The sequence below is a fragment of the Oncorhynchus nerka genome, linkage group LG10, assembly GCF_034236695.1.
Source record: "Oncorhynchus nerka isolate Pitt River linkage group LG10, Oner_Uvic_2.0, whole genome shotgun sequence".
Taxonomy (NCBI): Eukaryota; Metazoa; Chordata; class Actinopteri; order Salmoniformes; family Salmonidae; genus Oncorhynchus; species Oncorhynchus nerka.
The window spans coordinates 20,300,978-20,327,074 of NC_088405.1; the positions used below are offsets into that span (position 1 = coordinate 20,300,978).

Consider the following 26,097-nt stretch of genomic DNA (forward strand, 5'->3'; position numbering starts at 1 on the left):
AGCATTGCAATTTAAGAACAAAATACCCTCCTCAAACATCTTTCCCATAAATACAGGTATTTTATCAACCAGCACATTTGAGTTCAGTCATAATATTTGTTGTAATATTTGTTCTATCTTTTCAGGGGGATAAAATTGAAATTGTAGCCAGCTCTGCAATGCTTGTTTGATAAAGACAAATACTTTGAAAAAAATATAATTTTCATATAATCAAAAATGAGACATGGCAATCTGCACAAAGGCAAAAAGGCCATTTCTAAACAATGGATGGAGCTTTTCTTATTAATCTACTTGAGGACCATTTAGGGTTAAAAAAATAACTTTTGAATGAGTGAAGCTTTTAGAGAGGTTTAGTGCTTTAATATTTTATCATCTCAACCCACCCAATTCATATTCATTATATAGATAGGCTCGTTTTATTTTGTCTGGTTTAGCGTCCCAGATAAAGTGAAATATTTTTGCTCATATGATTTGAAAACGAACCATCAGGAGTAGGCCAAGTATTTGCCTCTCCATGGTTGCAGGTTCTTGTCTATTTTTACAGGTTTTCTATTGCAATTCATTATGGAGAGCTTATTCATATATTTTGTGATATGAATACTGAGTATGTCTACTTCACCATCAGCCCATTTTATAGGTAAACTGCAGGGTAATGTAAAAGTTTTATTTTTAAGGATCAATACATAATATTGTACACTTGTCATAATTAGGTTTTAGTCCAGAGAGTACAGAAAAGTTATCTAGATCTTTAATGAGACATTGCAGGGATCTAGCTTGCGGACTTAACATAAAACTTGAGTCATCGGCATACATGGACACCTTTGTTTTTAAGCATTGAATTTCTAATCCTCGAATGTTGTTATTGGATCTGATATTAATAGCTAGCATTTCGATGGCCATAACGAATAGATATGGTGACATCGGACACCTTTGTTTAACTCCTCTTTGCAATTCAAAACTCTCTGAGAAGTAGCCGTTATTTACTATTTCACACTTGGTGTTGCTACATTATTTTTTACCCATTTTGTAAGAGAATTACTGAAATTGAAAAAATCCAGGCATTTATTTAAAAAATCCAGTCTTACTTCATCAAATGCCTTTTCTAAATCCGCTATAAATACCATTCCTGGCTTCTTATATGTTTCATGATGTTCTATTATTTCTAGTAGTTGTCGTATATTATCTCCAATGTATCGTCCATGTAAAAAACCTGTCTGATCAGAATGAACACTGGTAAAACACTTTTAATTCTGAGTGCTATGCATTTTGCTAGTATTTTTGCATCACAACATTGAAGTGTAAGGGGCCTCATGCTTTTAAAATATTTGTATTTGCTATCTGGGTCTTGTTTTAATAATAGAGAAATCAGACCTTCCTGCTGAGTACCTGACAGACTATCATTTCTATAGGAGTAGTTAAAACAATCTAACAACGGAGCTTTTAGCATATCAAAAATAATTGATATACCTCTACCGGTATGCCATCAAGCCCTGGGGTTTTTCCAGACTGAAAGGATTTAATAGCCTCAAAACGTTATTCCTCTGTCATTTGGCCTTCGCACTGATCTTTCTGTACATTTGTTAATTTTCCATTTTTTAAATATTATTTGGAAAGAATTCTTTACCGTAATCTTCATTCAGTGGGAGAGGATGAGACAGAAAAGAGAATATCTGCCTAAAATAATTAGCTTCCTCTTTTAAAATATAATTAGGAGAATCATAGATGACTCCGTCTTCAGTAACGAGTTTTTGCAAATTATTTTTGTTAGCGTTCCTGTATTAGAGATTCAGGAAGAATTTTGTGCATTTTTCTCCATATTCCATCCAGTTTGCTTTATTTTTGTAATATATTACATTACATCGTTCTTGAATAAGTTTCTCAAGTTCTTTTTGTTGTTCCTCTAACTTATTTTGTATCTCTCTAGTGTCATTTTTATTGCTATCTACCTGTACTATTAGTTCATGGATTTCACTTGTTAGTCTTGTTTCTTTAGCCAGAAACTGCTTTTTTATTATTGATGAATATTGAATTGAATGACCCCCGAAGGTAAATTTAAAGGTATCCCAAACAATAAGGGGATTTGCTGAACCTATATTATACTGGAAAAATTCAGTTATAAATTATTTTGTCTTAGTTCAAAATAAGTTGTCCTCCAGTAAACTTTGATTAAATTTCCAATATCCCCGTCCAAGTGGAAAATCTATAAGAGTTATGTGAATGCCAATTAGATGATGATCCGATAGCATTCTGTCTCCTATTAAAACTTTGTTGACCTTTGATGCAAGAGAGAAAGAGACAAGAAAGTAATCAAGACGACTAGCTTGATTAAGTCTCCACCATTTATATCTCAATAGGTCGGTTTTTTAGTCTCCAAATATCCACTATTTCTAATGTGTCCATAATATTTGTGATTTCCTTAAGGGCACGGTGATGATAGTTTGTAGGGTGATTACCTTTACGGTCCATTGAGGTACTTAACACTGTGTTATAATCTCCTACCATAATGATTAGATCATTTGTTGCCTGTAAATTCAATAAATTGGTATACATTTTTTCGAAGAAGTGTGGATCATCCTGATTTGGACCATATAGATTAATGAGCCAAATCTCTTTTTGTCCACTTTCATATTCAAAAGGATTCACCGTCCTTACGAATCATTCCTGATTATTTGCACCTTCAGATCAACATTTTTGTTAATTAATTAATATCACACCCTTTGAGTTCCTTTGTCCATGACAGAAAATTATTTCACCACCCCATTCCTTTTTCCGCGCAACTTAATCTAAGGATGTAGAGTGAGTTTCCTGTAAACAGTATATATTCCTTTTCTTTTAGCCATGTAAAGACTGATCTTCTTTTTTTATAATCTGCCAAACCGTTTCAAATATAACTAGCTATACTTATTTCACCCCTTACCATAACTAGATCATATTCTCAGGCTAAATTGGCCATAATTAGTGCTTGTAAAGTTACTGCCATCAGAGGTATTATGAAGGTCAAAACTAGAGCTTTCAAATGGCTGATATTTAGAATTCAAGAAATAGGTTCTAGCAATATGTTTTTAATTCCCTTGCCTGTTTGCCTGTGAGCCAATGCCACAGATGTTAGAACATTGAGACAAATTGTGTGTGTAACAAATCTGAGTATGTTGATGTGTATGATATTGGATATGATATAATGAGAGTGTGTATGATGTCTGTATTTGGACTATAATGTGTGATGTCCAAATAAATAATAACTCTGCCAATTTGCATGTTTGAGTGTCTATGTGTGTAACATGTAGTGCGTATAGCCTTAATATTCATAATTGTAATCCATATCGTATCACCATCATAGTTGCACCATAATTACCTTTAACCTTTAACATAATTGAAAAACACATCTCAGCATTTCCATAGCAATTGACGTTTCACATGATCATGAAAGAGACCTTGCATTACTCTAGAGACGGCTTCACTACAGTACAAATGTATTCCGTACAATATGTTATTATTCCCCAATGCCCCTATTCAGATATCTTCCCCTTGCTTGTTGTAAACATATATAAACTTGTAGACAAATACATAAAAAATATAGACAAACAATAAACACATTAAATTATAAAATAGTTCTCGACAATAGAAAGAGAGGGAGAGAAGAGAAGAGAAAGGAGAGAAAGAGAGTGAGAGAAGAGAGCGAGATCAGGTGTGTGTGTGTGTATGTGTATGTATAAGTCCGTATGTGTAAGCAAGCATGTAGTTGAGTACGTGTGTGTTCATTTCCACTTCATAATGTTCAGATATTTTAAACAGTTCCCATACCTTCTTTTTTTTCGTAACCTGAAGTCCCTGTAGAATTTAGTACAGCCACGGTGTTATGGAGCTGTCTCGGAATAGCTGTCCATCTATAAAGAGTTTGTCCACATGATAAAGGCACGCCTACCATCCATCCTTTCTTGTCTTTGTACCGGATACAGTCTCTTACGACGTTCGTTTATCTCCCTTGGAAATTGGTCATTGAGACCGAATTTGGTCCCTTTTAGCTCCCTTCCTCTGCTTTTGTTCAGCTCCTTTTGTTGGTAGTGTTCAAATTTTGCGATGATCGGTTGGGGATCCTTGGTCTTGTCGCTCCGAGCTCCAAGTCTGTGTACCCGGTGGAAAGCCACCTTGTTTACAGTCTCTATAGGAAGTTTCAATGCGGATTTCATGAATTCTCTGATCGTGCCCTCTGGATTATTGGATGCGTCCCTTGTTGGTATGCGATGTGGAGTTTAGCTTTGACTCCCAGAAGCCTCCACAGTTCGGTCATTACAGCTGCCGAGAAGTGGGTTCCTCTGTCGCTGTCCACGGTTTCTCCTAGCAGGCCGAAACGACTGAAATCGTGGTTTAGCAAAAAGAACGGCCGTGGTTTCCGCTGTGTCATTGGTCGCCACAGGCACTCCACCCACTTTGTGAAGGTGCAAGTCACTGTGAGGAGATACTTGTTGCCTCTGGCTGACCTGGCAACTGGGCCGACCCAGTCGATCTGGATCGAGCTCCAGTGGTAAGACACACCTTTGCGTTGCAGGGGTGCTCTGTGAAGTGGCTTGGAGGGTTGAAACTGGCAGCAAACTAGACACCCCCTCACATATTGTGCCACATCTTGTTCCATGTGAGACCAGTAGGCCACCTGTCGCAATGTTTCACATGTAGCCTTGACCCCCCTATGGCCTCCACATGGCTTGTCGTGGGCTTGGGCTATCATTATCCCCCTCTGTGTTTTAGGAACCACCCACCTTTGAGCCATGTCAGTTTCTGAAACATACACCAGTAGGTCATCTACAAGTGTGAGGTGCTGTTTAGTTGCGTACAGCGAACGCATGTCGTGTGAATCTGCCAAAGCCAGTTCGGACACTGGGTGGTTGACAGGATCCGACAGGGACGCAATCAAAGTGGCGAGGGACTCATCTTGGTGTTGCAGTGTGGGTGGATCATTTCATTTTGTCCGTGATGTGTGCACAGAGGAACTTAAAAATGTCCACCTTCTCCACTGCTGTCCCTTCAATGTGGATAGTGGGGGCTCCCTCTGCTGTTTCCTGTAGTCCACGATCATCTCTTTTGTTTTGTTTACGTTGAGTGAGAGGTTATTTTCCTGACACCACACTACCAGAGCCCTCACCTCCTCCCAGTAGGCTGTCTCGTCGTTGTTGGTAATCAAGCCTACTACAGTTTTGGCATCTGCAAACTTGATGATTGAGTTGGAGGCATGCATGGCCAGGCAGTCATGGATGAACAGGGAGTAAAGGACCCTTGTGGGTAGGTATATCAGGTATATCTCACTGGTCATCCCCAAAGCCAACACCGCCTTTCCTTCCAGTTCTCTGCTGCCAGTGACTGGAACGAATTGCAAAAATCGCTGAAGCTGAAGATGGAGACTTACATTTCCCTAACTAACTATCTGAGCATCTAACCCGATCGCTGCAGCTGTACATAGTCCATCTGTAAATAGCCCACCCACTCTACCTACCTCATCCCCATATTGTTTTTATTTACTTTGCTGCTCTTTGCACATCAGTATCACTACTTACACACCATAATCATCTGCTCATCTATCACTCAAGTATTAATCTGCTAAATTGTAATTACTTTGCTACTATGGCCTATTTATTGCCATACCTCCTCAGGCCATTTGCACACACTGTATATAGACTTTCTTTTTTTTCTATTGTGTTATAGACTGTACGCTTGTTTATTCCATGTGTAACTCTGTGTTGTTGTTTCTGTCGCACTGCTTTGCTTTATCTTGGCCAGGTCTCAGTTGTAAATGAGAACGTGTTCTCAACTAGTCTACCTGGTTAAATAAAGGTAAAATAAAAAATAGAAAAAATGTAAAAAGGAGAACCCACAGTCCATGGTAGCTGGCCGCGTAGGTGGCACTGTGTTAGCCTCAAAGAGGCCTGCCACATACAACTTGTCTCTGAGCCGTTTAATTGCAACTCCACTTTCTCCTTTTGCTGACGTTTTGCCTGTTTGACTGCAATGCAGAGGGAATGACTACAGAATACTGTTTGCATACTGCCATATTCCCAGTCACCTTGCCATGGTTAAATGGGGTGCTTCGTGCTTTCAGTTTTGTGCGAATGCTGCCATCTATCCACGGTTTCTGGTTAGAGTAGGTTTTAATAGTCACAGTGGGTACAACATCTCCTCTACACTTAAATCTTTTTTTTTACCCCGTTTTCTCCCCAATTTCGTGCTATCCAAATGTTTAGTAGCTACTATCTTGTCTCATCGCTACAACTCCCATAGGGGCTCGGGAGAAACGAAGGTTGAAAGTCATGCGTCCTCCGATACACAACCCAACCAAGCCGCACTGCTTCTTAACACAGCGCGCATCCAACCCGGAAGCCAGCCGCACCAATGTGTCAGAGGAAACACCGTGCACCTGGCAACCTTGGTTAGGAGTCGCTGGTGCGCGATGAGACAAGGATATCCCTATCGGCCAACCCCTCCCTAACCCGGACAACGCTAGTCCAATTGTGCGTAGCCCCACGGACCGGTCGTGGCCGGTTACGACAGAGCCTGGGCGCGAACCCAGAGTCTCTGGTGGCTCTCTCCACTGGCTTCCAGTTGAAGCTCGCATCCGCTACAAGACCATGGTGCTTGCCTACGGAGCTGTGAGGGGAACGGCACCTCAGTACCTCCAGGCTCTGATCAGGCCCTACACCCAAACAAGGGCACTGCGTTCATCCACCTCTGGCCTGCTCGCCTCCCTACCACTGAGGAAGCACAGTTCCCGCTCAGCCCAGTCAAAACTGTTCGCTGCTCTGGCCCCCCAATGGTGGAACAAACTCCCTCACGACGCCAGGACAGCGGAGTCAATCACCACCTTCCGGAGACACCTGAAACCCCACCTCTTTAAGGAATACCTAGGATAGGATAAAGTAATCCTTCCCACCCCCCTTAAAAGATTTAGATGCACTATTGTAAAGTGGCAGTTCCACTGGATGTCATAAGGTGAACGCACCAATTTGTAAGTCGCTCTGGATAAGAGCGTCTGCTAAATGACTTAAATGTAAATGTAAAAATGCCGAAACGTTGGTAAATACCCATTAAATTGCTGGGAGATTATACATGGAGTGTGCGTGTCACGTTCTGATCTTTATTTCCTTTGTTTTGTCTTTATTTAGTATGGTCAGGGTGTGAGTTGGGGTAGGCAGTCTATGTTTGTTTTTTATGTTGGTTTTTGTGTTCAGCCTAGTATGGTTCTCAATCAGAGGCAGGTGTCGTTAGTTGTCTCATGGTTACCACAGCATTCTGCAGCGATTACGCCATCCCATCTGGTTTGCAATTAGTCGGACTATCATTTGTTTTTCAACAGGACAATGACCCAACACACCTCCAGGCTGTGTAAGGGCTATTTGACCAATAAGGAGAGTGATGGAGTAGTGCATCAGAAGACCTGGCCTCCCCAATCACCTGACCTCAACCCAATTCAGATGGTTTGGGATGAGTTTGACTGCAGAGTGAAGGAAAAGCAGCCAACAAGAGCTCACCATAATTTGCAAATAAATTCATTAAAAATCCTACAATGTGATTTTCTGGATTTTTTTCTCATTGTGTCTGTCATAGTTGAAGTGGACCTATGATGGAATACAGGCCTCTCATCTTTTTAAGTGGGAGAACTTGCACAATTGGTGGCTGACTAAATACTTTTTTGCCCCACTGTATATATACATATACATATAAATATTATTTTATTATTACATTTTTTAGGCAGCGGCTTGGAGGCTTTTGAAGATGGCAGAGGATCACTAAAGTTTTTCCACAATGGTTTATTTCATGGTGGACTATTCCTATTGACTGTAGTGAGCTTTATATGCCCCAATCTTGGTGGCTACACGGCTTCACCCAGGTGGGTGCTACATGTTTTTCAGAGGTGTTTACCAAATAGTTTACGACTGTGGATGGCAAGAGGTGTCCTGGCTTCTGACTTGTTCCCCTCCTGGATCTGAACATAATTTCCCCCCTTCATCTGGGTCTCAGTCGGAAAAGACGTGGACAGCACGGGTCAGGAAGCTGCGCATTGAGAGTGGATCGGACACAGGATGCCACCTGTTGGACTTGCACCTGCCTCTGTGGATGACTGTGGAAGATATTCCACCCAAAACTGTCAATAGGCTAACTGAAATGTTTTTGTTGTTTTAAGAGTGTCTTTGAGAATCTTGCTGTAATGAAAAGCGCAATACAAATTCAATCTATTTTTATTATTATTGTGAATTATTGCACAATTAATTTTGTCACTGCTGTTGTATTTTTTATGATATTGTATCAAATTGGTTTTGTTAAATATGGTTAATGATCTTGATTGCGTGTTACTTACCAGTAAACTACTAAGTATCCAGGTTTGTTTAGGGCAAGTTGTGTGTTTCCTCAACAGAGGTAATGGATGTTCTATCTGTTAGCTCAACGCTAACCCCAGCCTCATCTGTAACCCTGAGTTTAACCACATGTCCATCATTCTCCACCAGATAGCTGGCATGCTTGGCTGTATGCAGGCACCAGGGCCAAGTAAAGGTGCAGGTAAATATGTCAACGTGATAAGTGGGTTATCTGTAGGCCCTCACCCCACACAAAGGACCCATGGGTGGAGTAGACATACTGGTATTTCTAGTGAACCATGGATCCATTACACAGTCTGAGGTATCTGCTCAGCTAGCACTACAGAAACAATAAGTAGCATATGACTTTAGTCCCCACTATTAACAATAGGTGTGACATATCTGTTTTTAGCCACATGTGCTCCCTATAGAAAGCCACCGAGTCACTCTGATGCTACAGTAACTTTACAGGTGAATTAATCATGTCTAAACTGTATCATTGCAGGACAAATGGACTCATTCTCTGTTGTTTAGTTTGACCAAAAACCCAGATGAAGACCGAAAGCCGAAACGTTGGTTCTACTTTTATTAATGAAGATGCTTTTCTTATTGAATTCCATTCCAAGGTTTGCTGCAGTGATGCTGAATCTCTTCTCTCCTTTAGTTCCTAATGTTGCTTAGTAGGTACATATTTGTTCACAGGCCAGAGATTTTAATCTTGAAAATTGTTTTTCATGCACAAATTTATGTTGACGTGTGTTTTGAAAAGCAGATATTGTCTCCATCTCATGTAGGTGACAGTCATTACATGGAATGTGCGTGTTTGTCTGTCACAGGCGGTTGGTGGCACCATAGTTGGGGGGACAGGCTCATAGTAATGTCTGGAATGGAATGAATGGTATTGTGTGTGTGTGTGTGTGTGTGTGTGTGTGTGTGTGTGTGTGTGTGTGTGTGTGTGTGTGTGTGTGTGTGTGTGTGTAGGCAGGTAGGGGAAGGGGTATCAGGAAGGGGAAAGAGTTCTTATGTACCACGAACCAAAGAAGCAGAGGACCCTTGACAATGACTCTTGGATTGCACCTTATACGTTTCAGGTTTTATTGTCACGTGCACAAGTACAGTGAAATGCCTTTCTTGCCGTAATCAATGCAGTAATCAATAACAATGTAATGCTACAAATAACATAAGGTAGAACAGAAAATAAAAATAAATGTAACCAACAAGATCCAATACATACATGACCCAATGCGCTGTTTATAATAATATAAATAATAACATCCACAGTTTCCATGGCTGTTAAACCAAATAGATGTTGACAGTCTATAACAGGCTATAGGGGCACCCACTGTGTGGTCATTAATTAAGCCTGATAGGAGGCATCCACTGAAATGTAATATGATGATGCTGAATCTATGTTGGAAACTGATTGGATATGCAAAGACATCAATGTAAGGGAATGTATTTTTCCCCCACCCAACTTTTAATCTAATCCAATGACATGGTGCCATTTTTTCAAATGTTCACGTTGAAATCACGTTAGCTGACAACTCAAACAAATGTAAATCAAACCTTGACTTTGGAATTACACCTGTGCCCTGTGGAACAGGATTCGTTGTTAGATTCGTTGGAATACAATAAATCGAAAATACTTCATGAAAGGTGAAAAACAAGGAACTTAACTACGAGATGTCATAACCTATACAGTATATGTACGATATTATAGTCTCATGACTGACATAAAAATCCACATTTTATCCATAATAAGGGTTAACAATATAAGAAGCCTGAATATCGGGTGCTAATAGCACCCCCAAGTGGTGGAGAGTTCACATAACATATTACACCTGTACTGCACAAACCATTCAGCTGAAAGTCTTCAAAGAACTACTTAGTTTGAATCCTACCATTAGTTCAACCATCAAGTTCAAGACCATATTAAGAGAATGCTATTGAAATAAATGCCTGTCTGGCCTGTCTGGCTTAAGACAGACAGCACTATTGGAAGGCTCCCTTTTTGGAGAGCTGTTCATGTCTGAATTAATGCTTCTTCAGACTACAAACTAGAGACTCCCTGCCAAGGGGTTGCCAAGTTGAGGTAAACAGGACACATAAGTTGACTAAAAGGACCATTAGAGTTTGAAAATAGAGTCAAGGAGAGATAACATGGAAAGTCAGAGTACGGAAAAGTACAGCAGAAATGTATACTTTGACTTTACAACGTCATTCACTGTTTAAAGCTCTTGAGTTCTTTGATGCTATTTTCTTGCTGCATTGTTTCGTTTTCTTGCTGCAAAGTTTTGTTTTCATGATGCTTGTGGAAAGTGGTGACTGTTAGTAGTTGCATACTGGAATGTAGGCGGAAATGAACTGAAAAGCTAAAGCAGCAAGAGCCTCCGGAGCGAGCAGTGGACAGCTGCTGAGGAAATGATCACTATAACTGTCATCAAAGCATGACATGTCCTGACAGCTCCTTCAAAAGCAATAGAACACAACACAAGCCATTTTGGAGAGTTTACATTTTTATTAGACAGCTCTCATTTTCGACAACGTCACATGCCCTGTCATGCGTTTCATGTCCTGTCTCTTCCTCGGGTTTGTGGTCAGGATGCACTCCATTCTTAGGGGCGGCCACGATGAGGGGCAGGGGCCCGCGCTCCGGCTGAAACTCACCAGGCAGAAACTGTTGGGTCTCTTACAGAGAGAAGAGAAGACGGTTAGGCTAAAGCAGTGTGTGTGTGTGTGTGTGTTTATGTTCAGAGCTCATGACTATGTTTTTACAGGAAGATTCCCGGAGATTGGCCGAGAACCAGCAAGCAACCCTGACAATGGCTCACCTGATTGGCCAGTCTGGTGAACAGAGCCATGGTGATGTTGAGCAGGTTGACGGAGCCCTCTTCCTTGGCATACATGTCCTCTACACCAATCAGCTTACAGATGGTGATGACCGCGCGGTGACAGTGTAGTCCGTAACCTGACACAGCAACATGTTAGACTAGCCAGACTAGCAGACAACCTCCATGCCTATCACAGTGTTAATGACTCTTCCATTGCAAACAAATACAAATTGAAAATGAAAATGAACTCATACGCGGGGTAACATAATACGTTGCTGGTCCAGATTCACAAGGGACTCTAGTGTTGCATGTAAGGTCAAAGGTCCTCTGAGTTGATACTCCTCCTGAAGCTGGAGGCCCCTGTGTCTCTAACACTACTACATTGGAGTTTCATTATCCTTTACATAACACACCTGCGTCCGAGGCTATGTGAGACTGTTCACATGATAGGATGTAAATGAGAGAGATGTGGGTGTGAATAGATTTGTATTCAAGACTGTGTGTATGTGTTTGAGTAAATGTGTGAACCGTATCAGAGACACTTTTTGTGTGTGTGTGTGTGTGTGTGGGAGGGCACAGTGCTCTGTCAGTTGAACGAACTCTCATCAACTTATTGCTCCTCTGGGTTGAGCACAGCTTGTTAGGGCAGCCATACACACACAAATGTTTAACCTTTATTTAACTAGACAAGTCAGTTAAAAGAACAAATTATTATTTTTAATGACAGCCTAGGAACGGTGGGTTAACTGCCTTGTTTAGGGGCAGAATGACAGATTTGTACCTTGTCTGGGATTCAAACTTGTAACCTTTCGGTTACTAGTCCAACGCTCTAACCACTAGGCTACCCTGCCGCCCCAAAATGCTCTATCACCCCTCGGTGCTGTTTCTTCATGAGTAGGGTGGTCCTCTTGAAGGTGGAGTTGATGTCATGGTAAACTGTTACAAAGAAAAAAAACATCCATGTCAACCCAGCTGTCAGTCATCAGCTCACCCTAGCCAGTATGACCCTTTCCCTCTGGCCAACAAAGTGCACTAAATAGGGAATAGGGGGACATTTTTTCATCTCTCCCAATGAGCAATGGGGGATGAGTCAGAACCTTGAGTGAGTGTGACTTAGTGGGTTAGTGACAGGAGTCAAAGAGCCAGCCTGTCCTGTGTTAGTCTGGGCCGGCATGGCACAAACACATCACCCACAGAACAGAACACTTACAGTAGCTGCAGGAGGTCTGGGCCTGTTAGGAACAGCCTCTTTCAGTGTGTGTGTGACTAACACAGAGACCAATTTACAGCAAGAGAATTAAACAAAACCCCACAGAGAGAAAAACGTGCCTTTCATCTAGCAATTTGCAGCAACATCCCCTCTGCAGAAAACCTTTAACAAGAATATTACTGTTCACACATTTTTTTATGTGATAATATTTCACTTATTTTGTGTTGTTTGCAGTTTGATTAGTCTGTTGAGGGAATAGATGATATATTCTTTGAGCTCGCTCACTTAAAGTACAGGGGTTTGCATAGAAAAAAAGCCTGGTTCACTGTTCAGACAGTCAGAATAAACATAGGAAAAGCCTGGTTCACTGCTCAGACAGTCAGAATAAACATAGGAAAAAGCCTGGTTCACTGTTCAGACAGTCAGAATAAACATAGGAAAAAGCCTTGTTCACTGCTCAGACAGTCAGAATAAACATAGGAAAAAGCCTGCCAAAGAGAGGAGTCACAAAAAGCAGAAATAGAGATAAAATGAATCACTAACCTTTAATGATTTTCATCAGATGACACTCATAGGACTTCATGTTACACAATACATGTATGTTTTGTTCAATAAAGTTCATTTTTATATCTGAAAATCTCAGTTTACATTGGTGTGTTACGTTCAGTAATGTTTTGCTTCCAAAACATCCGGTGATTTTGCAGAGAGCCACATCAATTTACAGAAATACTCATCATAAATGTTGATGAAAATACAAGTGTTATGCATGGAACTTTAGATAAACTTCTCCTTAATGCAACCGCTGTGTCAGATTTCAAAAAAGCTTTACCGAAAAAGCACACCATGCAATAATCTGAGTACGGCGCTCGGACACAAAAACAAGTCATACAGATATCCGCCATGTTGTGGAGTCAACAGAAGTCAGAAATAGCATTATAAATATTCACTTACATTTGATGATCTTCATCAGAATGCACTCCCAGGAATCCCAGTTCCACAATAAATGATTGATTTGTTCGATAAAGTCCATCATTTATGTCCAAATACTTCCTTTTTGTACGCGCCTTGAGTTCACAAATCCAAATTCACGACACGCAGGCCAGACGAAAAGTAAAACAATTCCATTACAGTTCGTAGAAACATGTCAAACGATGTATAGAATCAATCTTTATGATGTTTATAACATAAATCTTCAATAATGTTTCAACCGGAGAATTCCTTTGTCTTTAGAAATGCGATGGAACGCAGCTATCTCTCACGGGAGCGCGCCTGAATGAGCTCATGGCACTCTGCCAGACCCCTGACTCAATCAGCTCTCATTCCCCCTACTTCACTGTAGAAGCCTCAAACAAGGTTCTAAAGACTGTTGACATCTAGTGGAAGCCCTAGGAAGTGCAATATGACCCCATAGATACTGGATATTCGATAGGCAATGAAAACTACAAACCTCAGATTTCCCACTTCCTGGTTGGATTTCTTCTCAGGTTTCTGCCTGCCATATGAGTTCTGTTATACTCACATACATCATTCAAACAGTTTTAGAAACTTCAGAGTGTTTTTTATCCAAATCTACTCATAATATGCATATATTAGCAACTGGGCCTGAGTAGCAGGCAGTTTACTCTGGGCACCTTATTACTGTGGGAAGCATTGGAGTCAACATGGGCCAGCATCCCTGTGGAACGCGTTCGACACCTTGTAGAGTCCATGCCCCAACGAATTGAGGCAGTTCTGAGGGCAAAAGGGTATGCAACTCAGTATTAGGAAGGTGTTCCTAATGTTTGTTATACTCCGTATGTGCTGATTGACATCTTTTAGCCGTCATGCTGAACACACTCTTCACCTGTCAATCAAACAACAAGAGCAACAGAATCCAACATCAACCAGGTCAATATATCTTAGCAGATTCCAACATCAACCAAGTCAATATAGTTTATCAGATTCCAACATCAACCAAGTCAATATAGCTTATCAGATTCCAACATCAACCAGGTCAATATAGTTTAGCAGATTCCAACATCAACCAGGTCAATATAGTTTAGCAGATTCCAACATCAACCAGGTCAATATAGCTTAGCAGATTCCAACATCAACCAGGTCAATATAGCTTAGCAGATTCCAACATCAACCAGGTCAATATAGCTTAGCAGATTCCAACATCAACCAGGTCAATATAGCTTAGCAGATTCCAACATCAACCAGGTCAATATAGCTTAGCAGATTCCAACATCAACCAGGTCAATATAGCTTAACAGATTCCAACATCAACCAGGTCAATATAGTTTAGCAGATTCCAACATCAACCAGGTCAATTTAGGTTAGCAGATTCCAACATCAACCAGGTCAATTTAGCTTAGCAGATTCCAACATCAACCAGGTCAATATAGCTTAACAGATTCCAACATCAACCAGGTCAATATAGTTTAGCAGATTCCAACATCAACCAGGTCAATTTAGGTTAGCAGATTCCAACATCAACCAGGTCAATTTAGCTTAGCAGATTCCAACATCAACCAGGTCAATATAGCTTAACAGATTCCAACATCAACCAGGTCAATATAGTTTAGCAGATTCCAACATCAACCAGGTCAATTTAGCTTAGCAGATTCCAACATCAACCAGGTCAATATAGTTTAGCAGATTCCAACATCAACCAGGTCAATATAGCTTAGCAGATTCCAACATCAACCAGGTCAATATAGTTTAGCAGATTCCAACATCAACCAGGTCAATATAGTTTAGCAGATTCCAACATCAACCAGGTCAATATAGCTTAGCAGATTCCAACATCAACCAGGTCAATATAGTTTAGCAGATTCCAACATCAACCAGGTCAATATAGTTTAGCAGATTCCAACATCAACCAGGTCAATATAGCTTAGCAGATTCCCGGCTAGAATCCCAAACCCGTCCACTTGGAGAAATTACTTCTAACAAGACCATTTAAAACGACCCATTACTGCCGACACTGCAGAGCAGAACAATGTGAAACAGCCCCTCTTTATGGGAGGCAGAAAGAGCCCATTAACTTAGACATGCTATTATAAAGAAGAGGATGAGCCCTGGTGGAGAACTGAAGGGAGGAGGCAGGCCCCTGGTTCACTGCATTTGGTGATAATCTTCTCTTCCCTCCCTCTTCTCGGTTATTGCTATCCTCCTAAAAGTCCCATCAAATAAACTGACCAGAGACTATAGTCAAACGAACAAATAATCAATGGTTACCAAACAGAATGCAGGTAGCACCTTATTAAACCTCAGGCATTTTAAGAGTGATTGATCTTTCCTTCAAGGCCTCAGTCGCCACTGTTTACACTTTGTGTCTGATGTTTGGACTGAGTTAAAGTTCCTGCTGGTGTCTGGGCGGCGGTGTGTGTGTGTTTGCCCCTGGGGAGACAACCCATCTCATCCCTCCTTGACACCCTCTCAAAATGTAAGAGCTTTACAGTGGTCTGGATAGAGAGACGAATGCTGCCCTTCCCGGCCATTCACTCTGTTCTCCTCACTCCGGACAGATTTACGAGCTGCAGTTTGACCTGGGAGGCAGCAGAGGGCAGTGTGAGCATATGACAGGACCAGGGGACAAGACGAGGGTTAGCCATACATACAGCCCTGCTCTGCACACATCCACACACCTGTAACACACACATACACAAACTGACCTAGAACATACATTTACACACACACACACACTGCAATACACACATACTGCAATACACAAACAGCAAACATACTGAGCCAAGATCCTCTGATCTAGACCATCACTGCCACAGACCCGTGAGTTGGAGGATCAGAGAAGAGATGGGAAACAGACCCAGGGCAACACAAAGTGACTGAAGTAGTTATGTGAGCATTACTCTTGAGCAGCAGTGTCAGAGGCCATTTCCATCTGTGCAGCTACACGCATGACTGTGTGAGGAAGAGCAGAGCAGAATACTAAGAAACAAACTTTATGCTCTCTGGTGTACAGGGATGAGCAGCGTTCAACATCTACTCTGTCCTTGTACTGCACTAATGTGAGTGGACACTGTTGTTCACCATGTCAATCAATATCAATCACTGTTCTTGAGGTAGACTCAGGTAGTAGGCCAGTATACGGTTGCCTCTAAAATACTTGTATTTAGTTGTGCAGCTGACTAGGTATCTGAAATACGTGTATTTAGTTGTGCAGCTGACTAGGTATCTGAAATATGTCTGCTAAATGACTTAAATGTAAATGTAAATGTAAATATGTGTATTTAGTTGTGCAGCTGACTAGGTATCTGAAATACTTGTATTTAGTTGTGCAGCTGACTAGGTATCTGAAATATGTGTATTTAGTTGTGCAGCTGACAAGGTATCTGAAATATGTGTATTTAGTTGTGCAGCTGACTAGGTATCTGAAATACGTGTATTTAGTTGTGCAGCTGACAAGGTATCTGAAATACGTGTATTTAGTTGTGCAGCTGACAAGGTATCTGAAATACGTGTATTTAGTTGTGCAGCTGACTAGGTATCTGAAATACTTGTATTTAGTTGTGCAGCTGACTAGGTATCTGAAATACGTGTATTTAGTTGTGCAGCTGACTAGGTATCTGAAATACGTGTATTTAGTTGTGCAGCTGACTAGGTATCTGAAATACGTGTATTTAGTTGTGCAGCTGACTAGGTATCTGAAATACTTGTATTTAGTTGTGCAGCTGACTAGGTATCTGAAATACGTGTATTTAGTTGTGCAGCTGACTAGGTATCTGAAATACGTGTATTTAATTGTGCAGCTGACTAGGTATCTGAAATACGTGTATTTAGTTGTGCAGCTGACTAGGTATCTGAAATACTTGTATTTAGTTGTGCAGCTGACTAGGTATCTGAAATACTTGTATTTAGTTGTGCAGCTGACTAGGTATCTGAAATACGTGTATTTAATTGTGCAGCTGACTAGTTATCTGAAATACTTGTATTTAGTTGTGCAGCTGACTAGGTATCTGAAATACGTGTATTTAGTTGTGCAGCTGACTAGTTATCTGAAATACTTGTATTTAGTTGTACAGCTGACTAGGTATCTGAAATACGTGTATTTAGTTGTGCAGCTGACTAGGTATCTGAAATACTTGTATTTAGTTGTACAGCTGACTAGGTATCTGAAATACTTGTATTTAGTTGTGCAGCTGACTAGATATCTGAAATACGTGTATTTAGTTGTGCAGCTGACTAGGTATCTGAAATACTTGTATTTAGTTGTGCAGCTGACTAGGTATCTGAAATACTTGTATTTAGTTGTGCAGCTGACTAGGTATCTGAAATACGTGTATTTAGTTGTGCAGCTGACTAGTTATCTGAAATACGTGTATTTAGTTGTGCAGCTGACTAGGTATCTGAAATACTTGTATTTAGTTGTACAGCTGACTAGGTATCTGAAATACTTGTATTTAGTTGTGCGGCTGACTAGGTATCTGAAATACGTGTATTTAGTTGTACGGCTGACTAGGTATCTGAAATACTTGTTCCGTTACTTGTTCCGTTATTTGTTTTTTCAAATAACCATTCAAATACTCAAATAAAAGTACTTATTTTGGACTGTGCATTTTGAATCGACTAAAATACACTATTTTAAATACCAGATACTCAAATACATGTGGAATTAAATCCAGTCTGACTGTGACAAGTGTCCACCTGTGCTCCCTCCATCCAGAAAGTGGGAGTGTTAAGTGGGAATAGGACTTGTCCCCATGCTAGTTTCAGTGCAAATGATAAAGCAGAAACCCAAGCAGGGATTTGGTGCTGAGAGAACATCAAAGGAAAGAGCTGCCCTGAGCTCAGAGAGCAGCAATAGTTACGTAACCAACACAAACACACACACACAGAGAGAGAGAGAGAGAAAGAGAGAGAGAGAGAGAGAGAGAGAGAGAGAGAGAGAGAGAGCAGGGGATATTTTTTCTTACAGGGCTAACACCAGTGAGGACCAGAACCTAAGGCTGGTATCATGAACCTAAAGAACTCCACTTTGCCCTCCTGCGTGCGCGCGCGCACGCGCACACGCGCACACACACACACACACACACACACACACACACACACACACACACACACACACACACACACACACACTTTTATCCATCCATCTCTTTGGGTAGATGTTTCTGCCTTCTCAGCATCCTCAGTCTAAAATGGCTCCATTCCTGACTACAGCTGAGTGCAAACCTCTGAAGCCATACACAGCCTCTGAACTGTCTTCAGATACAGAGATGAGATGATGAGACAGATCATGATGGCAGTAGTGTGCTGTAGGAGAGGCCCAACCCAGAACAGGGAGAGAGATGAAAGAGTGGAAAGATGGGTGTGAAAAAAGTTTCATCTTAATGAGACATGAGTAAAGAGAGACAAGTGAGAGGACATGGAGAGAGGAGGACACGGAGAGAGAGGAGGACACAGAGAGAAAGGAGGACACAGAGAGAGGAGGACACAGAGAGAGGAGGACACAGAGAGAGAGAGGAGGACACAGAGAGAGAGAGGAGGACACAGAGAGAGGAGGACACAGAGAGAGAGGAGGACACAGAGAGAGGAGGACACAGAGAGAGAGGAGGACACAGAGAGAGAGGAGGACACGGAGAGAGAGGAGGACACAGAGAGAGAGGAGGACACGGAGAGAGAGGAGGACACGGAGAGAGAGGAGGACACAGAGAGAGAGGAGGACACAGAGAGAGAGAGGAGGACACAGAGAGAGAGGAGGACACGGAGAGAGAGGAGGACACGGAGAGAGGAGGACACGGAGAGAGAGGAGGACACAGAGAAGGGGAGGACACGGAGAGAGAGGAGGAAACGGAGAGAGAGGAGGACATGGAGTGAGAGGAGGACACAGAGAGAGAGGAGGACACAGAGAGAGAGGAGGACAAGGAGAGAGAGGAGGACACAGAGAGAGAGGAGGACACAGAGAGAGAGGAGGACACGGAGAGAGAGGAGGACACAGAGAAGGGGAGGACACAGAGAGAGAGGAGGACACAGAGAGAGAGGAGGACACAGAGAGAGAGGAGGACACAGAGCGAGAGGAGGACACAGAGAGAGAGGAGGCCACGGAGAGAGAGGAGGACACTGAGAAAGAGGAGGACACAGAGAGAGAGGAGGACACAGAGAGAGAGGAGGACATGGGGAGAGAGGAGGACACGGAGAGAGAGGAGGACACGGAGAGAGAGGAGGACACGGAGAGAGAGGATGACATGGAGAGAGAGGAGGACATGGAGAGAGAGGAGGACACTGAGAAAGAGGAGGACACAGAGAGAGGAGGACACGGAGAGAGAGGAGGACACGGAGAGAGAGGAGGACACGGAGAGAGAGGAGGACATGGAGAGAGAGGAGGACACGGGGAGAGAGGAGGACACAGAGAGAGAGGAGGACACGGAGAGAGCGGAGGACACGGAGAGAGAGGAGGACACAGAGAGAGAGGAGGACACGGAGAGAGAGGAGGACACAGAGAGAGAGGAGGACACGGAGAGAGAGGAGGACACAGAGAGAGAGGAGGACACGGAGAGAGAGGAGGACATGGAGAGAGAGGAGGACATGGGGAGAGAGGAGGACATGGAGAGAGAGGAGGACATGGGGAGAGAGGAGGACATGGAGAGAGAGGAGGACATGGAGAGAGAGGAGGACATGGGGAGAGAGGAGGACATGGAGAGAGAGGAGGACACGGAGAGAGAGGAGGACATGGAGAGAGAGGAGGACATGGAGAGGCCGATACATAAGCAAGAGGATGAGAGGGGGAGAAAGAGGGAGGTGGAGATTGATAGGAGTAAAGAGAGAGTGGGAGACAGCAGAGAGTGAGGGAGAGAGTGAGGGTAGGAGAGAAAGAAATAGAGAGGAATAAAGATAGGGAGGGAGAGAGAGAGGGTAGGAGAGAGAGAAATAGAGGGAGGGAAAGAGCTGGACTCCCACATGAAGGCTGTTGCAGTAATGGTAGCATACAGAGCCAACTGTTCAGATTGATTGGCACAGCAGAGGGACAGAATTATCAGCACCAACTACCCCCCCCCAAAACAGACAGTAGGACCAAGACAGGACAGAAAGTAGGACCAGGACAGGACAGAGAGTAGGACCAGGACAAAACAGCAGGAACAGGACACAACAGACAGTAGGACCAGGATAGGACAGTAGGACCAGGACAGGACACAACAGACAGTAGGACCAGGACAGGACAGTAGGACCAGGAGAGGACACAACAGACAGTAGGGCCAGGACAGGACACGGCACAACAGAGAGTAGGACCAGGACAGGACACAACAGACAGTAGGGCCAGGACAGGACAGGACACAACAGGCAGTAGGACCAGGACAGGACACAACCGAGAGTAGGACCAGGACAGGACAGAGAGTAGGACCAGGACAAAACAGTAGGAACAGGACACAACAGACAGTAGGACCAGGATAGGAGAGTAGGACCAGGACAGGACACAACAGACAGTAGGACCAGGACAGGACAGTAGGACCAGGACAGGAAACAACAGACAGTAGGACCAGGACAGGACAGTAGGACCAGGACAGGAAACAACAGACAGTAGGACCAGGACAGGACAGAGAGTAGGACCAGGACAAAACAGTAGGAACAGGACACAACAGACAGTAGGACCAGGATAGGAGAGTAGGACCAGGACAGGACACAACAGACAGTAGGACCAGGACAGGACAGTAGGACCAGGACAGGAAACAACAGACAGTAGGACCAGGATAGGACAGTAGGATCAGGACAGGACACAACAGACAGTAGGACCAGGACAGGACACAACCGAGAGTAGGACCAGGACAGGACAGAGAGTAGGACCAGGACAAAACAGTAGGAACAGGACACAACAGACAGTAGGACCAGGATAGGAGAGTAGGACCAGGACAGGACACAACAGACAGTAGGACCAGGACAGGACAGTAGGACCAGGACAGGAAACAACAGACAGTAGGACCAGGATAGGACAGTAGGATCAGGACAGGACACAACAGACAGTAGGGCCAGGACAGGACAGTAGGACCAGGACAGGACACAACAGACAGTAGGGCCAGGACAGGACACAACAGACAGTAGGGCCAGGACAGGACACAACAGACAGTAGGACCAGGACACAACAGAGAGTAGAACCAGGACAGGACATAACAGAGAGTAGGACTATGACACAACAGACAGTAGGACCAGAACAGGACACAACAGACAGTAGGAACAGGACAGCACACAACAGAGAGTAGGACCAGGACACAACAGACAGTAGGACCAGGACCAACTAGACAGTAGGACCAGGACACAACAGAGAGTAGGGCCAGGACAGGACACAACAGACAGTAGGACCAGGCCAGGACAGGACGGTAGGACCAGGACAGAATACAACAGACAGTAGGGCCAGGACAGGACACGGCACAACAGAGAGTAGGACCAGGATACAATAGACAGTAAGACCAGGACAGGACACAATAGACAGTAGGACCAGGACAGGACACAACATAGAGCAGGACCAGGACACAACAGACAGTAAGACCAGGACAGGACACAACAGAGAGTAGGACCAGGACACAACAGGACACAACATAGAGCAGGACCAGGACACAACAGACAGTAAGACCAGGACAGGACACAACATAGAGCAGGACCAGGACACAACAGACAGTAAGACCAGGACAGGACACAACAGAGAGTAGGACCAGGACACAACAGGACACAACAAAGAGTAGGACCAGGACATAACAGACAGTAGGACCAGGACACACCAGAGAGTAGGACCAGGACAGGACAGGAAACAACAGAGAGTAGGACCAGGACACAACAGACAGTAGGACCAGGACAGGACAGGACACAACAGACAGAAGGACCAGGACAGGACACAAAAGAGAGCAGGACCAGGACACAACAGAGAGTAGAACCAGGACAGGACATAACAGAAAGTAGGACTATGACACAACAGGCAGTAGGACCAGGACAGGACACAACAGACAGTAGGACCAGGACAGCACACAACAGAGAGTAGGACCAGGACACAACAGACAGTAGGACCAGGGCACGACAGGACACAACAGACAGTAGGACCAGTAGAGCTGGAGAGAACAGATAGAGTTGTACTGGTCCAACAGAACTCTGCTCCTAAATCAACAACACTTACTCCAGAAGAGAAGTTTCGCTTTGGGGATCAGTAGAGTATATTATTATTCATTCATGAGTTCTTTCATTCTGCTCCTAAACTCTGTAATAGTAAACCCAGACCTGCTGCTAACTCAGCCTGTACTGAACCCATCACTGTCCTGTGTGTGTGTGTGTGTGTGTGTGTGTGTGTGTGTGTGTGTGTGTGTGTGTGTGTGTGTGTGTGTGTGTGGTGTGAAAGAGGAGAATACATTAAAAGTCTGCTGAAACCTAAACCCAACATACAGTATTATGACTCCATTCAGAAGAAACCATAACAGCTGGGTATTAAACAATAGAAATATGACTCCAAGGACAATGTGTTGAGACCCCCAGAGAGAGAGACAGAAGGAGAGAAAGAAAGAGAGAGGAGAGTCAGACTAAGAGAGCTCCAGTTGCATGCTAATGGAATTGGCAGCACCGTGAAGCCACTTCGTCATTATATTCTTGTTACCATTTGCTGCATATTGCCAAGTCTCTCTCTCAGCTGCAGAGAACAGCACAGAAACAGCCACATGCATGATATGTTTTTCTATTCACCTGAATACAATTATGAGCAAGCATTGTGTCCTGAGCCCTCATACAGAGTTAACTCGAGTTAGCGGGTGCGCCGGCAAATCGCTTCTCCATGGATTTGTTTAAAAGTGAACTATTAAAAGAATCCTCCAGTCTGAACTTAAACAACTAAAACCAGGTAGAACGTGTGTAGAATGATGAATTATACATAACTAAAATCTACTGAACAAAAATATAAATGCAAAATGCAACAATTTCAAAGATTTTACTGAGTTCATAGAAGTAAATCGGTCATTTGAAATAAATAAATTAGGCCCTAATCCAGCGGTAGGCAACTCTGGTCCTAGAGTGCCACCGGCACTCACTGTTTTTGATTTAACTAAACTGGAAGACCCGTGGGTTGAATTTAGGCAATCATTGAACTGATCAATTAGCTCAGTTGGCCAGGTGTGGTGCCTAGTTGGAACAAAATCCTGCAGTACCTGCAGCACTCGAGGAACAGTGCCTACCCCTGCCCTAATCTATGGATTTCACATGACTGGGCTGGGGTGCAGCCATGGGTGGGCCTGCATGGTCCGTGGTTGGACGTACTGCCAAATTCTTTAAAACAACGTTGGATCCAGCTTATGTAGAGATATTAACAAATGATCTAGCAACAGCTCTGGTGGACATTCCTGCAATCAGCATGCCAATTGCACACTCCCTCAAAACTTGTGGCATTGTGTTATGTGACAAAACTACACATTTTAGAGTGGCATTTTTTTGTCTTCAGCACAAGGTGCACCTGTGTGACTAAAATGGCGCCAGAGCAGAAGGTTAGACGTTTTATGTGCCCCCAACCGATTGTGTTTTTTAAAATTCGTTTATCTGCGTTGTTTGTAACTTATTTTTTACTATTTTTGTACATAATCTTTCCGCCACCGTCTCTTATGACCAAAAATAACTTCAAGACATCAGGACTGCGATTACTAGCAGAATCCTTTTTTTACTTTCACGACTCTGACAAGCCCGAGGCGGAGGATATACGGCTCCCTCGGGAACAGACCCCGACCCCCGTGATCTGTGTGAAGAGGAGGCAGAGAAAGAGAGGCCGAAGGGCGGGCTGCCTTCTGAGGAGTAGGAGGTGATCAAATAAACCCCCACTCCCCTCAATTCTGCTCTCAAACATTCAATCTTTGGACAATAAAATGGACGAGTTATTGGTAAGATTAAACTACCAACGGGACATTAAAAACTGCAACATCTTATGCTTCACAGAGTCGTGGCTGAACGACGACAATATCAACATACAGCTGGCTGGTTATATGATGTACCGGCAGGATAGAACAGCGGAGTCTGGTAAGACAAGGGGCGGCTGACTATGTATTTTAGTAAACAACAGCTGGTGCACGATATCTAAGGAAGTCTCAAGCCATTGCTCGCCTGAGGTAGAATATCTCATGATAAGCTGCAGACCACATTACCTACCAAGAGAGTTTTCATCTATATTCTTTGTAGCTGTTTACATACAACCACAGTCAGAGGCTGGCACAAAGATAGCATTGAATGAGCTGTATTCTGCCATAAGCAAACAAGAAAACGTTCACCCAGAGGTGGCGCTCCTAGTAGCCGGGTACTTTAATGCTGGGAAAATTAAATCAGTTTTACCAAATTTCTACCAGCATGTTAAATGTGCATCCAGAGGGAAAAGAACTCTGGACCATCTATACTCCTCAAACAGAGATGCATACATAGCGCTCCCTCGCCCTCCATTTGGCAAATCTGAACATAATTCTATCCTCCTGATTCCTGCTTACAAGCAAAAGCAGGAAGCACCAGTGACTAACTAGATCAATAAAAAAGTGGTCAGATGAAGCAGATGCTAAGCTACAGGACTGTTTTGCTAACACAGACTGGAATATGTTTCGGGATTCCTCCAATGACATTGAGGAGTACAGCACTTCTGTCATTGGCTTCATCAAAAAGTGCATCGATGACGTCGTCCCCACAGTGACCGTACGCAAATACCCCAACCAGAAACCATGGATTACAGGCAGCATCAGCACTGAGTTAAAGGCTAGAGCTGCCGCTTTTAAGGAGCAGGACTCTAACCCGGAAGCTTATAAGAAATGCCGCTATGCCGTCCGACGAACCATCAAAAAAAGTGTCAATACAGAACTAAGATCGAGTCGTACTACACCGGCTCTGGCGCTCGTCGGATGTGGCAGGGCCTGCAGACTATTAAAGACTACAAAGGGAAACACAGCCGAAAGCTGCCCAGTGACAGGAGCCTACCGGACGAGCTAAACTACTTCTATGCCCGCTTCGAGGCAAATAACACTGAAACATGCATGAGAGCACCAGCTGTACTGGAAGACTGTGTGATCACGCGCTCCACAGCCAATGTGAGAAAGACCTTTCGACAGATAAAAACTCACAAGGCAGCAGGGCCAGAGAGATTACCTGGATGTGTACTGCGAGCATGCACGGACCAACTAGCAAGTGTCTTCACTGACATTTTCAACCTTTCCCTGCCGAGTATGTAATGGAAACATGTTTTAATCAGACCACCATAGTGCCTGTGACCAAGAACACTAAGGTAACCTGCCTAAATGACTACCGACCTGTAGCACTCACGTCCGTAGTCTTGAAGTGCTTTAAAAAGTTGGTCATGGCTCACAACACCATCATCCCAGAAACCCTAGACCCACTCCAATTTGCATACCGCCCCATCAGATCCACAGATGATGCAGTCTCTATTGCACTCCACACTGCCCTGTACCCACCTGGACAAAAGGAACACCTATGTGAGAATGCTATTCATTGACTACAGCTCAGCTTTCAACACCATAATGCCCTCAAAGCTCATCAATAAGCTAAGGACACTGGGACTAAACACTTCCTTCCACAACTGAATCCTGGACTTCCTGATGGGCCGCCCCCGGGTAGTAAGGGTTGGTAACAACACATCCGCTACGCTGATCCTCAACACAGGGGCCCCTCAGGGGTGCGTGCTCAGTCCCCTCCTGTACTCCTTGTTCACTTATGACTGCGCGGACAGGTATGACTCCAACACCAAATTGGTGTTGGACGGCAGGGTAGC

General features: G+C 43.4%; 1 pseudogene; it reads right to left on the bottom strand.

Annotated features, from left to right (window-relative positions):
• Positions 1-10,848: 10,848 nt before the first annotated feature.
• The window catches only part of LOC135573691 (small ribosomal subunit protein uS5m-like), a 145,573-nt pseudogene continuing 130,324 nt past the window's right edge, over positions 10,849-26,097 (bottom strand).